The sequence below is a fragment of the Mycteria americana genome, chromosome 13 (genome assembly GCF_035582795.1).
Source record: "Mycteria americana isolate JAX WOST 10 ecotype Jacksonville Zoo and Gardens chromosome 13, USCA_MyAme_1.0, whole genome shotgun sequence".
In the NCBI taxonomy this organism is placed as follows: domain Eukaryota; kingdom Metazoa; phylum Chordata; class Aves; order Ciconiiformes; family Ciconiidae; genus Mycteria; species Mycteria americana.
This window is the reverse complement of record NC_134377.1, coordinates 18,330,126-18,342,675: the sequence shown is the minus strand read 5'-3', so window position 1 is coordinate 18,342,675 and position 12,550 is coordinate 18,330,126. Positions and strand designations below refer to the sequence as shown.

Genomic DNA, 12,550 nt, shown 5'->3' with positions numbered 1-12,550 from the left:
TAACACAAGACCCATGAAGAGTAACTCCCTGCTCCCCTTCCGCACCCCATTCATAACAGTGTAAAACATCTGCAATTTCTGAAATAAGTCACGTCTTCTTATGGCAAAGAGAGAAATCACGTTGACTGACCTGAGACCCATCTTTGATGGTCTTCTCCAGACCTTCCCTAGTCCTCCACTACCTTCGAGAGGTGGTAATCAGAACTGCACAGTGTTTAAGATACTGGCACACCATGAATTTACATAGCAGCATACTGATGGTTTCTGTTTGGTTTACCAGCTTGGGTAAACATCCAGAGAGTTTGTTGATTCTTCAGGGAGTGTAGCATTTCCTCCCAGTTGGCCATTAATCCCTCTGCTAGAACTTTTTGGGGACTCACTTCAGATAGTGCTCTTAAGTAGTCTGCTGAGGTGACAGGTGAAATCTTTCATCTCCCAACAACTGCTGCTGTAGATCTCTTTTTTTTTTTTTTTTTTTTTTTTACCCAATTCAAGCCGGTGAAACTCACAGCTTCCAAATCCCTGCCATTTCCCCCCCTCAAAGTCTTCCCAAAAGCATGGCAGTTTGCAGCCACTCAAAGCTCACAGGTACTTTCTTTCACCTGTACACCCAGTGAGAAGTCCCACAAGCCAGAGAAGCAGAAAGTACATGGTTCTCCCCAACAAGCCAGGAGAAGCATTGTTGCATTAAAATCTATACTGACCAGCCAAGGAAACTTTCTTAAGCTTATTCCAGTGAATATCCCAGTCTTAAGAAATTTCCCAGGCGTCCGCATATAATGAGTGACTGTCCTGAAGGATCAGTCAGACATGGCACTGTGATGTACAATTCACTACCCTGCCTCATGAGCCCCTGCTAATCCCAAGAGACGTGCTTCACCAAATATAGCTGCTCCATATAATTGCTTGGCTTATCTCCCCTCTCTTAGCTGAGCTACCATGGTTCCAAAAGCCCTTAAAATTAATGATAGATATGCTTGCAGATTAAAATCCATCTACCTGTGTAATGCTATGTGCATCACTTGTTCATAACAGCACTGTCAGTCACAGCGCTCAGCTGCAGTTTCTCTATGCTTCTTAGTAGCAGCTCAAATACTGCCAAATTAGCAAATGCTGGGAGAAACATCAGAGCAGTTTGTTTGACCCCAATTTCAGAATTTCTGGGAAGCAGTTGTAACGGACTGCGAGAAAGATAACACAAAACAAAGTCATGAGCTGAAACACCACATCTCAGCATACCTGACCAGAAAATTGAGCAGGTAATTTGAGCAAACACAGACTCTTGTGAACATGCGGTTAACAGAAATAGCTCAAGACAGCTTAACAAAATAATAGCACAGACAGATTTTACTTCCATAGTTACAAACCTCTGAATTTGAATGAGCAAACTATAGAAATAGCAACCTTTGTACATCAACAAAACTCTACTACTACCCACAAGCATAAGATAGCATGCAAAAGCTAGGCAAATAATGTAAGCCAGTTCAGCATATTGAAATCTAAACCTTCCTTCTGGATATCTCATTTTCTGAACATTTTGCATACAGTGCCTGCAAAAATAACACTGGGTGTGTTAAGTGCTGGGGAGAAGAGTCCCTTTCCTTCTGTTTCCTAAGGAAACTAATGTGGGATAGAACATCACTTTTACTCAATAGGATGACAAATTCCACCAAATCCCTTGCTGGAGCCCTGACATAAAGGCAATTCAGAAAGTCAGCCAGAGACCTGCCCACACCCATCACCATTACTTTCCAAGACTGGAATGAGAAAAAGTTGCATTTAAGTTTTGCACTCAGCCTCAAATGTTAGTCACCTCCATTTTCTCTTTTGAAATACACACACAATATATATACACACACCCCGCATATTTGTACACACACATACATAAATCACTTCTGGTATTTCTTCCGAAATCCCTAGTCTGACTGTTCTTGAAGTGATGAATCTAATAGATGGCTTCCCCAGTTAATTTACCCCCTGTATTATAAAATGCTGCCATCCAACAAGGGATCAGAACCAGCTAGGAGCTTGAATACAGAAAACACAACAGTCTACTCACAATGAGCAGAAAAATTATCATTGTAAAGCAGTTTACAAAAAGTGTCTTAAACACTATGACAAGAAAGTGGCAGTCTGTTCAGAGCTACACCAAGCAGGAAAAAAGTCTGCGTCACAGGGCTAGTTACTTGCTGCTATCCGGGAAGGTGTGCACAGACGGGTAAGGAAGCAGCTGGTATCTCCTGCCTCACACTGGACTCGTGTCCAGGCCTTGAGCTGCAAAAAGTCAGCGTGTCCCTTTTTCTCACATCCCCTTTCTTTGATCACCAGTTGAGAACATGTTACTTAGCTTTAGCATGAGCTAAGAAAATGCATTTCTTAGTCTAAAAACATCTAGTTCCAGCTCAACTGGTTTCAGAGAAGATTTAGTTGAGAAGGATGAGGATGCCCTCCTTGAGACAGATGTTCTGGCCGCTTGTGGGCATAACTCTCCCAGCAGGACTTGACAATTGATAATATTATTGCAGAAAATGCACTTAAGCTCAGTTCTGTTAATATGTGCTCTCCCAGTTGAGACTAGAGGATCTCTGTTCACCTGGTATCTTCCGCATTTATCCTGCCATTGTTCCAGAAGCAGAACTATTACTGGTGAGGAAAAGTTACCCAAAGTAAGGGAATGGGCTCTTCTTCTAAGCCACAGAAAGGGGACAATGGGTGAATTTACTTTGCAATTTGAGAAGACTACTTCTTATCATCTAGGACATTTGCATGAAACAGCTTCCTCATCTCTTGGTTTAATGAATAAAGGAATCAAATCTTTCAATGCATATTGCAAATAACCACAAAGATTTGCCACCTGAAACAGCTACACATGGCTCTCTCTCCATACCCACTGTCTACAAGTAAACATTTCTCAAGTGACCATCTGGGAGAGCTGAAAGTGGGCAAAGCTCAATGCCTAGGCAAGTTGACTCTTCAAGAAGAAATCTGGACAACACAATACTGAAAGTCTGGAAGATACTTTCCAGTGGCTTCGCTATGTTCAGTTTTTCCTCAAACAAATGTTCTTAGGATTTTCTAGCAAGATGGTAATTTTCCTGCTATATCAAATTTCTTGATACCTACTTGGGAGAAAATTTAGTTGCTCCAATAACATTTGCATGGCATATTTATTTGTGCTGTGAAAAAAGTCAAGCAAAGAGGTGAAGAAACTTGCCCCAAAGTCACAATGGCAGCTGCAGAGCTGAGGAGGGACCCCCATCCTTGCTCCCTTAACTCCTTGTCATTTTGCAACTATAGAAAAGCATAGCCAACAGGCAGTTAGATGAATGACAAACTGGCACAGCAATCTGGCTTGAACTGCTTGAGCTAAAGCTGCTTCTTACAGTCAGTAGCAGAATCGCATCCATCTCCTCTCAGGGGCAAGCCCCGAGAGCCACCTAGCAGGCATACACTGGTGATACACTATACCCCAAGATCTATCCGTGGGGTTAGGCAGAAAGTAGTATCCAAGGTACCTATCATAGCAACATCTAAATGCAAGTATCAGAGCACTTTACAGACAAAAAGGTCTTTCCCCCAGGCTGTTTAAAATTTGCATGTTCCTGTGTAGCACTGAAGATAGCAGCAATGGTGATTCATTAAGATAATGATTTAAGTAGGAGGCTTAAGAAAGTCAGGGCGGATTAACATCCAAAGGGCTGCAGTTGGAGCTTCTCCACTCCAGGCTGCCACCCTCCCTTTTAAGGAAAGGGATGAATTCCAAAAGTCAGGAGACCTATGAATTAACAGCAACTATATCACAACTACAATGCATTAAAGCACAAGAGCACCACCTCTACTCCAGCCCGTCCTCCTTGGCAAGGTCAAGCACAAAATTTTATGCTGCAGGAAAATTTTCATGGCATTATAAATTAGTGGCTTTTCCTTTATTTTATTAGTTTGTTAGTGTAGGTTCTCCTCAAAAAAAGATTGTGCAAATTTATTTTAAACTCATTTTCTGTCCACCTTAGAAACAATACAAGTTTTCCTCCAACCAATTGTTGTCTTTCCCCACAATTGAATAATCAGATGGGTTTGATGAACTGATTGCTCCCCACATAATAATGTAAATATACACATTGAAAAAAAGCACACAAGTCCTTTCCACACCCCAACATTTAATCAAATCGTCATCAGTTATGAGTCGAAACATGCATTCTGTCCGTAACACAGGGTTAATGCTCAGACAGTAACAGGCAGCTCAGACTTCATCCCTGCTAAGAGAGAGGCCTTTGTACAGCAATTTTGATATAATACTTTCTGTTGCCTTCTAGAGAGATGCACAGGCAACCAATTTTGCTATTGTTCTGCTCACTCGTAATAGTTGCAAGAGGGCATCCCGGTGTATATTGCCCCACTCACCGCTAGCTGTGCTTGGTCTGAACGTCTTCTAGGCACTCTATCCCATGCTGATTCTGTACAGAATAGCTTCCTAGAATGCAATTATAGAAAGAATAAGGCTTTGTCTTAAAAAGGGATTATTCCAGAACAGCTATTCCTTATTAACTATTCCCAATCACCCCTTCGTTAGGGTGATGAAGTGAATTGGGAATAGGTCTTCCGCTCAGATTTGTAACTTACCTTGGTCTGAACCAATGACCCTGTTCAGATGAGCCCTTAGTACAGCATCATACAATCATAGCAATGGCTTCATCAATGAAAATAGCCCTATAGTTGCAAGGAAAGTAGAGCTACTGTATGGACACATCTCAGCTGAGCTTGTTGTAAGTTGGGCAGATAACAGGATCAAGAAATATGTAAAAATTAGTTGTTCCTACAGTGTTAGATCTCATCAGTACTGCATGTGACATTTTGTACTTTACAAGTCTCTGGATCTGCCTTGTTCAAACATGGTTTATTCCTTAGATATATGGAGACCTTAACAGCAGGGAAATTTTGAGTTCTGTAGCTTCTTTGTTTATTAAGTTCTTAGCTTGCAAGATTTCTCATCCAAAAAAGGCTGAGAAAGTACCTGGCACATCTTGGATGCTTATTGAATACATTAAATAAATCAAACGTTTTATGATAAAATTCCACTCCCCCACACCAAACAGATGTAGGTGCAAGTCAAAGAGGCTTGAAAAATTGCACTAAAATTGATTTTGCTCCAGTTTTCCCCAGAGGAAAAAATTTGTGTGTGGGTTGAGACAAAAACATGGAAAACTTCAGCTATCATGAACAACTGAAAAGAGAAATGGAGGAAAGGCAGAAGCCAAAACTGAACTTCACATTCAGAGTGCATAATTTATACTCTCTACAGTGTTCTGTATTACAGGCATTCCTGGACTTAAATGTAAAATGAAAGTCTTTTCCTTGGGCTCATCACACTTACAGAGAAAAATGCCAGACAGCTTAATGCTGGACTCTTCTAGCTACTTAGGGGAAATCACAGACCACAGAGAAGGTTCTTCGGCCGATTTCAGATTCCGAGAGGCTAGAAAAGATAGGGCCCAACATAGCTTAGGATGTCTGTCACAAAACTGGGGGGGGAGAGTTACTTATAGATACTGGTCAAGTCCTGCAGCACAACAGTCTGAGAAAAATCTTGAACACCTACAACTTAAAATATATAGAAAGCCATCTCACATTGCATGTGTTCTAGGGAGGGAATAGAATCAAAACGTGATCTGTTAAAGTTGCTTCTAGACTGTTAGAGCGCGACTTGATTTGGTATACCTGACTGTTAAACATCACCGCCTGCATGATTTTCCATGCCTGAGGTCTGTGCCCAGGCAGTTGGGTTGTGGTGAGGGGCATAGGGCAGAAAGTTTCAGTGAACATAGTTCAGCCATTTCCAAGGATAATACTGGCATCTCAAAGGAGCTTTCTGGCAAAGACGGACACAGAACTCAGTATTTCAGGGCAGCATTCAACTGCCAGACCTGCAAGACCATTTCTTGTGTCCCTGCAACTCCTTATTCATACCACACCTCCTACATTCACACTGACAAAGCTGGTCCATCCCGTACACGGAGTGAATCAGGGATCCTGTGTCAAAAAATAGCAGGTGATCCAGCCTGCCATTACTCGATTGCAGTATCTGTGTAACTATCAGTCTCCCTTTGCATATAGGCAATCTTAGTCCATGTATGTAATGTTTTATAAGCAACTTTTATGGGTTCTTTTCCCCATAGGAGAGAAAGTTAAGAGAGACATGATAGAAAGGGGAAAGGGCAATTATAAATATATGCAAGTCAAATCAGGGGGGAGGGGGGAGAAACTGAAACCACTTCCAGTCTCTCTTGCCAACAAATTCCACACCCTCATGGTCTCTGGCACCACTTCACAGTAACCCCAAAAGATGTTCACCTGCTCCCACAGCACTAAGGAACAAACAGTGAAACAGGAACAAAGGCGCTCCCACCTAGGATGACCACCGTAATCCCCCGACAGCGCATCACAGAGGGAAAACCTTATCATGAAAGCAGAAGAAAAACAAACACACATGCACACACACACAGCTCTACTGCTGTGCGCTATTAGCATCCTCCCCATTTTCTATACGCATCTAATATCAGGAGATTTATATTCAGGCCAAAAGCTCATGCTGGCAGGAGAGGAAAGTACTTTGGAGAAGGGGGGGGGAAGCCTACAGTTTCTTGGCTTATGATCAGCAGGCTGGATGCATTCTGTGGAACTAGGCCAAAGCGTTAGTTATTATATTCAAGAGAACATCTGAATCCCAGCTCAAGGGAGACGAGTTTGCGGCTCTCATTTATGCTGTATATCAATTGAATATCAAACCACATTTTCCGCCTTCTGAATAATAAAGCTTAATAGTTTGGGACTCCCATATGGTCTATTGTTAAAATATTTCCAAACACTGGCTGCTGTTTTATTTCTGAAGGAAAGATTTCTTTCCTCCTCAAGCTTTACTTGTTTAAAAGATGCTTGTAGCAAAAGCTAAATATATTAATCTTTTAAATATTTCCAGAGTTTTAAGAGGAGCTGAAAAATGAGGGGATAAGGAAAAGCAAATACATTTTGAAATTGGCTTTTTTTTTTTTTTAATGTCACATGCAAATGCTCGTTCCAGGCAGAAGCAGCTGGTGCCACCAGGCTCTGCTGTTCAGAACAGGGGGTGCAGAAGCTTTCAGAAACCATGAGCTGCTCTAACAAAGGAGGACCACACAGACTCAAAACATTCACAAAAGGACCCGGGCCGATTATTTGACTATTACTTACAAGGAAGCTTGGGCAGTAACATAGGCAATAAATACTGGAGAAACCTGTTCTGTGCATAACCCGGGTTTGTCTTTTCACAAGTCCTGCTCTCTAATTAGCTACTCATTCCTGGAGGGCATTGCTGATGGATGGAGTGTATCAATTTGGTATATTTAAAAAAAAAAAGTTAAGAAACTTGTTAAATAATAAAAGCATCAGCGTAATAAACACTCTGCAGTGTGTTAGGAACAGTCACTAGTCCTCCTTCCCAGTCACACCAGAAAAGGGTATTCCTGTTCTTTCTACTTTGCAGAAAAAGACTTAGCAGAAGAGAGATTCTCTGACTTGCAAGGGCTGAAGCACCCTGCTCAGAGCCTGGATGGGAACTGAGAAATGCTCATCTTCTGGTCCTGCATGCACGGCAGGACTCGACTGCTCAGTGAGCAGAAGTGAAACCACGCAGCACTGCCTAGTTGTGCACTGGTGTGAACCCCAGCTCCTCACCCAGCTCTTGCCCTCCCTATGAAGTGCTTCAAGCTCTCTCTGACAGGAGCTCTCAGTGCGGCACCAGCTTGCATGTCTGCCGGTCACTCAGCAAAACAGAAGGTGCTGAGCTAGGCACAGCCAACAGCATAACACAGCACAAAAATGTAGCAGTTCGACAGCCCAGGGAGCCAAGTAGAAACTTCTGCTCTCTCCTCTTTACTCTTCTGTTCTTGCCCTCATTGCTGCTTCTCATTCCTGTCTCCAACTTCCCTCCTTCTGCCTGTCTGTTCCCCTCCCCTCCATCACCTATCTGCCCCACCATCACTTGCTCTGCTCCAGCGTACAGGTCTTCAGAGTCAGCTGTCCTAACCCTGAAACTGGTTGCTCATACTCAGCAGCTACCTCCTCCCCAGAAAGGAAGAAATTCCAGTATTTCAACATTCGCTCTCGTCCCAATTCGGGGAGAAAAACTGAAATTAGAGACTCTTTGTAGAACGGAAGTTCACAAGTTTAAAACAAAAAAAAACCAAAAACAAACCTATTTGTGAACACCAGTGCATTTTGTGTCATTTGAAATGGAATATTTTTACATTACTGAAACCAAAGTTGGTTCATTTTGGTTTGGTGACCTGACCTGAGAAATTTTGTTCTGAGTCAGTACACCATCGAACTGCTTTTATTCCCACAATGTTGCATTGCCTCAGACACTGCAGTTTGGCAGCCTGATAACCCTGGTCTCACTTCTGGGTCAGACTCCCTGGCTGGAAGGCAGTTCCCATAGCACGCACCGAGGCGTCCCATGGCACAGCACAGTAACCAGGAGACCTGTAATGCCACATGGGGATGCCAGGGCCCTTGGAGTCCAGCAGAAGAGGACGAGTACATCAGACAACAGCTCTCTGAGCAGCCGAGCACTACCTGGACTCCAACACAATGTTTTGAACCAATTCCGAGTGAAGCCTTTCAGACCAGTTAAAGCAAAGCAAAGAGAGATTCCCATTCACGTAGTATAGACAGTTCAATGTAATACTTCTGGTAAAAAGCTAGTTTATTAATTTTACAGGTGATCAGAAAACTAGAATTGGGCTTTTCTAGGAAACAAAAGGTTCTATTTTAAAGAAACTGCGTTTTTCCCCTGAAAAAGCCGTTCCAAAGAAAAACCCAAATCAGGCTCTTACTAACCACAGCAGCATTCATACAAACTGTCTTAAAAATAATCCAGTGAATGAAGCACTCTCTTGCAGAAATTCCCCCAGCAGGGAACTTAAATTGTAGCAATATCAGCACCCCTCTGCCTCCTACACAGCTCCTGTTGTGACCCAAGGACTGTAGGATTGAGTTCATCAAGCGAGTATAACGACTAGTTTAGAGAGAGTCTGACAAGTATTGAACTAGAGGTTTTGCAACAGATGTGCAAATAGTCGATCCCTTGCTCTTCTAGCTGAGGCACGGACACAGCTTTTACAATAGCTGGGTAGAAACAAGTGCCGGTGGAGTTGCTGAAGGCTCCGAGTTCTGCCCCAAACGTTAGAGGTGCCACCAACTCATGCTCAACAAACAGCTCTTAAAACAAGTGGAGAGGACTCAGTGGGAGGATTAGTATGTGAATACATACTAATCCATCTAGAAAGCCATTTTAGTCATTTTCCTGTAGACTCTATAATGCTTCTCTTGTAATGTGTGTTCTTACCCCTAGGTCTGTATATGGGAGAGAAGGTAGAGTGCATGTGCATGTATGGTTTTGATTTACTTTAGAAAAAAGAAAAAGGAGATGCACTTAGCCTGTAGTTTCAGTGTTGGAAACTGCAATAAACCTCTCTTTTTAAACCCCATAACCTTGTGACTGTTTTATAGTTATAAGGAATCATAACCAGAGAAAGATTTAGCCTAACAGTGATCTGCCCTCAAAGACATTAATCTGTCACATCTAATAGAAGGGGAATAAGGAGATGAACCTTTCCTCTAAGTAATTCAAACAGATGGTGTATGGCTTCGGTGGGAACTTACTGTAAGTTGCCCCTGTAACAAGGGTAAATTTGGCAATGCTGCACACCCAAAGACGCTGTTTACGAGTCAGTGTGAAAAATATCTCTGCATTATTTCCTTGTGTTTTAAAACCTGAATTCTATATGATCATATCTCACCACTTTTGTGGTTGACACATCCAACCAGCTTTCCACCCACTTTTTCACCCCCTTTATGCCAGTAAGATTGAGTCTTTCTTTTGTTTGCAATTTTTTCCTCTTCTCAAAAGTAATTCTTTACTTTTGAGGGATCAGCAGAAGATAATCAAGTGCATTGTGCCAACATGTTCAAGCACAGTTTTCTATCAGTATTTCAAATATAACTTTTTTTGTCTGGGCTTCTAGTAGCTTCTTTCTTACCCCATAAAGCACATGAAAGTCTTCAGGTTAGTTTCTCTTTTATTTCCTTCTCCATACCTTAAATGGGAAATAAAGTGTTTATTTTCTCTCCTCTCTTCTTCCCTCAAACCTCAATCCCCAACTTCTCTTTTCTAGTTTTATCATACGAGTTCTCTCCCTCCTTTTCTTAGCCATGGTGTTTCTCCAGACTCACAGGGAAAAACATTTCTTGATCGCCTTTCTCTGGGTTCCTTCCTCTCCTCCAGAGGAGCAACAAATGGCTCCTGGGACACTTTGCTCCGTTTCCTCTCTTGGAAGAAAGCCAAAGCTTACTCAACTCTCTTTTCCTCAGGTCTGCCACTCAGCCCACTAGCCTATCCCCGTTTTCCACCCACACTGAACAAGCCGTAAGGTTTCCAAACTTGTCTATAGAGCTTAATCCTAAATTCAGCTCGTTCTCCTATAAGAGATCAGACATGAAACCAATACCGATGCTTAAGAGTTCTCGTGATATCTCAAAGCAGGTGAAGACCATTATTGTCAGATTCCTAGCATGCAACAAGGCTGATAGGGAGCGGTGAAAGATACGGGGCAGCAAGAGACCAAATTCACATGCAGTGGAGGTCCAGGAGAGTGTACTGAATTCAGAGGGGCAGTAAACTTAGATGCTGGTTTTCCAGGATGGTCAGGGGAGGATTGGTATTGAAGGACTCGTAGGTAATCCCCAGATTACCCTTCAACACGCTCACAGGGAGCAAATGTCACTTTGCATGAAGCATGCCAGCCAGGGAGCATGCTTTATGTTTCTTCATGTTAATGAGTATTAGCATGGAACCCAACTTCCTTCCCCTCCCTATTTTTGATATAATTAAGGACCAGAATGAGCATTTTGTTTCAGTCTACAACAGCAACAGACCACAGCACTGCAGAATAACAGGAAAGGGAGAGAATGAAGAAAAAAAAAAATCCAGGTGGTAGACACTTACTGCTCTGGCCACCACACAAAATGAAGGCTTGAGTGCACATTTTTGCCTGATTGCATAGCTGTCTCTGCTACCCATCTAATCTGCTTAGAAAACTGGTTTTGAAGGATATGGTTTAGACATACCACTCGCATGGGGGGGGGGTGATGAGGGGGGAAAAAAAAAGTGCTGCAGCTGCAAAAGATAAAATAGAGACAACTAATTTTCTCAGAGGTTGCAACACAACCTCTCCCCCTCCTCCACATGCAGTCACTGCACTGGCAGGATAAGCTGGAGATTCTCCAGCGTAAGCAAGAAGGCACAATAAGGTGTGCAGGCCCTTCTCCACCCCAATACCCACAGCCCTTGGGGGTACCACAGAAAGCGAAGGCTGACAGCCCAGCCGCTCTGAGGGAGGTGGTGACATTCCTCCGCCTGCTCGTTTCAATTACGTTACCATTTTTCAGAGGGGGACGTGAGAAACGCACATTGCTAGATGTTATGCCGAGACAATAATGAGCGTTAAGGGAGTTGCAGACTCCTGTTGTACCAATTGGTGGCTGGGTTCTGAACTTTCATTGTGTGATCCGATTTCTCCTGTCATCCAAGCCACTTTGCAAACTCCAAGCATACGTTCATTTAAGCCATGTGTCCTGAAATCAAAACAGCTGAAGGAGATGGGAGGGGTAGGGAGAGAGGAGAACCACTGGATTTCTGGTGACAGTGTCTAAAATACACATTTGCACAAGGAAGTCTCACTTTAGATAGTCACTTAGCAAAACAACTACAGCTGCTGACAGGCAAGAGGTACAGTTTCAAGTGACCATCAGACATGAAATAGGCCAAATAAATTACTGCAGTCTAAAGGGAGCGGATGTGTGTGCTCCCACAAATGTAACAGAGATAACAAATGGATTACCAATGGGTGACCCAATGTCAAGATTAGCAGACCCAGTTCTCATTTCAGTTATACCGTAGCAACGACATTACCTAAGATCTAGAAGAAGCGAAACTGAAATCAGAGTCTGACCCAGGATGTCAGGGAGGCAGCTGCTTTAGTTTTTAATGCCTAGAATTTCAACCCAGTTTGCTTTGTTTCAGGAGTCTAAGCTGTCTTTGGCAGAAGGGCTAGCAGCCTTTGCCAGCTGCCACGTGATCTGCAAGGACGTTTTCTAAATGGAATTGGGTTTTTTTTTGAGGTGGGGGAGAGGAGGTGGGAGTTGTTTGTGATGAAGGCAGACAGCATGAGATGTATTTTGGCATTTTTTGTCCCTTTCCTCAAAGGTATTTTTTCCTTTATTTCCGTTCCCTGCCCATATATACACTTACCCTCTCCTCTGTGCTCTCCTACACATAGGCCCATCCGTTCTTTGAAAGTATCAAGAATGCCAGTTCTTGTCTTTGTGGGGTCTTTGAGGAGACACAGGGAGTAAGCACTCACACAGACTGAAGTAAAATACAAGGGTTTTTTACATGTGTATAAATAATTTTTAAGCTTTCCAAATATTAATTGCTTACGGAAATTAAACATCTGCT

General features: G+C 42.7%; 1 protein-coding gene across 1 annotated transcript in view; it reads right to left on the bottom strand.

The window, feature by feature from the left end:
- Window positions 1-12,550, bottom strand: part of HIC2 (HIC ZBTB transcriptional repressor 2) — a 73,607-nt gene that overhangs the window by 27,575 nt on the left and 33,482 nt on the right. The window contains exon 3 of the mRNA XM_075515973.1: window positions 4,402-4,471. The gene's annotated coding sequence lies outside the window, so the exon portion shown is untranslated. The remainder of the gene's footprint in view (window positions 1-4,401; window positions 4,472-12,550) is intronic.